This window comes from Carya illinoinensis, chromosome 6 (genome assembly GCF_018687715.1).
Source record: "Carya illinoinensis cultivar Pawnee chromosome 6, C.illinoinensisPawnee_v1, whole genome shotgun sequence".
NCBI classification, from domain to species: domain Eukaryota; kingdom Viridiplantae; phylum Streptophyta; class Magnoliopsida; order Fagales; family Juglandaceae; genus Carya; species Carya illinoinensis.
This window is the reverse complement of record NC_056757.1, coordinates 21181877-21183937: the sequence shown is the minus strand read 5'-3', so window position 1 is coordinate 21183937 and position 2061 is coordinate 21181877. Positions and strand designations below refer to the sequence as shown.

General features: G+C 28.8%; 1 long non-coding RNA gene across 1 annotated transcript; it reads left to right on the top strand.

Moving 5' to 3' along the window:
- The first annotated feature begins 793 nt into the window (after positions 1-793).
- On the top strand, positions 794-1394 carry LOC122314313. Its single transcript, XR_006243679.1, has 2 exons — positions 794-969; positions 1129-1394. It is a non-coding gene; the product is annotated as an uncharacterized LOC122314313 (long non-coding RNA).
- The last annotated feature ends 667 nt before the right edge of the window (positions 1395-2061 follow it).

Genomic DNA, 2061 nt, shown 5'->3' with positions numbered 1-2061 from the left:
TTCCAAATTTGTAAATATTCATATGTAAAATAATCAAAAGAAAAGGCTAAATAATGTCTAATAGAAGTATAGAACCCAAAAAAAAGAAGTGTTTATTAATTTATTTTGTTTTTCAAAGACACTATAAGAAATAAAATAAAAATGCAAAACATTAATTCATTTTACATTCTCACACTTCTCAAAGTAAAATATTATTAATGAAATATTATATATTTTAATTATAAACAATTTATAATTTATTTATTTTTAAAAATTTAGAATTATACTACTTCACCTATTATTATTACTCTTAACAGTTAGAATCGAATGCGTACCTATGTTATAATAGTTATTTCTAGAATAAACATGTAACGTGTCAATTTTCATAATCTAAACTATAGTACTAATTGTTAAATAATTTGACCATATAATTATAATATAAAGTCCCATCCTTTACACTAAGAAAAATAAATAAAGAAATTGTAATACAATTCAAACTGTAAATTAGCTTCAAATTTTGAAATTAATTTGAGGTTAATAAATAAATTTTCACATAATTCAAATTTAGAGAAAATAAAATGCTGGCCAACATTAATTTTTCCAGAGTTACACTTTTTTCGTAAAAATCTTATGAAGAGTTTGTGTCAATTTGCAAAGAAAAAAAAAAGTATAGGCCATTTGTGACAAATTTTCTACATGGACATTTTTTAAATGATCTCTTTTGCAAGTGTAAAGCCGAATAAAAAGAACAAGAAGAAGAAGCCCAGCCCCTATTAAGTACAACAATGTTTAATGAAATCCATCAAACCTCTTCTTGTCTTGTTATTTCATTTTCTTTCATTTTTCCCTTCTTCCCCTTCTGCTTACAGCCTACTTTTTGGCAATCCTCTCTCTCTCTCTCTCTCTCTCTTCTTCGTTCCATCCAACTCCCACCAACAATAGCCACCACCCTCCACGACCTGTAACCTCACGTTGCCTCAGTGCCTCAGTGTAAGGATCTCTCAAATTTTCCTTGTTTTTGTTTGCTAAATCCTCTCATCACCAATTTTTTTAGATCTACACTAATATTACATAGTGTTTATTTCATCCGATTTCGTGACTAGTTACATCTAATTTGATGCATGTCTATTAATCCCATTATTTCGACAGCTTGTGCTCTGAAGAGGAATAACGAAAATGGCAGCTTTGGGGTCCGGGTCTAAGGATCTCTCAAATCTCCCCACTTTGTTTGTTGAATCCTCTAAGCATCTTTTTTTTTTTTTTAATATAAACATATATTACAGATTTTTTTTTAGTTTGGTTTAATTACATGTATATACGCATGATTTATTTACTCAACTTGTAGAAATTCAAACATCTTACAGATTGTATTTGGGTTTGGTTTGGTTTCATGCATATATGATTTATTTGGTCAACCTGTAGAAATTCAAACATCTTCAAGTGAGAAGAGACACAAGAAAAAGCATATCCATGTGATGCCAAGAATCACAAGGCTGAAGATGAATTTCAAGGCAACTGAGAAGTTTGTGTGAGTGAGGAATAGAAGACATGAAAAAACAACAAAGAGGAAGGAAAATCTTTCTGAAAATTGGGGACGAGATAAGTACAAAATGTGTAAGAGATAAATTTTAAAAAAAAGTACCATAAAAAGACAACAGACACAATCGACATAAGATAACAGAAAAGGGAATTTGATGATAGATCAGCAATAAAACTGGAAACAAATTAGTAGAAATGCTTTTCAACTTCTAGAAACTCACTGTGGCAATGAAAGAAAGCTGCATGAGGGATGAACCTATAAAATGAGAAACACATAGGTATAAAACTGGAAAGCAAAAGGTTAGAACAAAAAACACTATAGCTTTTCAGATTGATGCTTTTATGTATAGAAATATATCTATACACACACAAAGTATATTGATAGAAGAGTGTTGCTAATCATCATCCCATACACCATAATTAATTTTATTTTTTAAAATCTTTTTATTTTTTATTTTTTATTTTATTTTTGTTATATTCTTCCTAAACTAATTAAATTCTTCTACTCATCATCCATACACCATATATTTGGTAAGGAAAAAA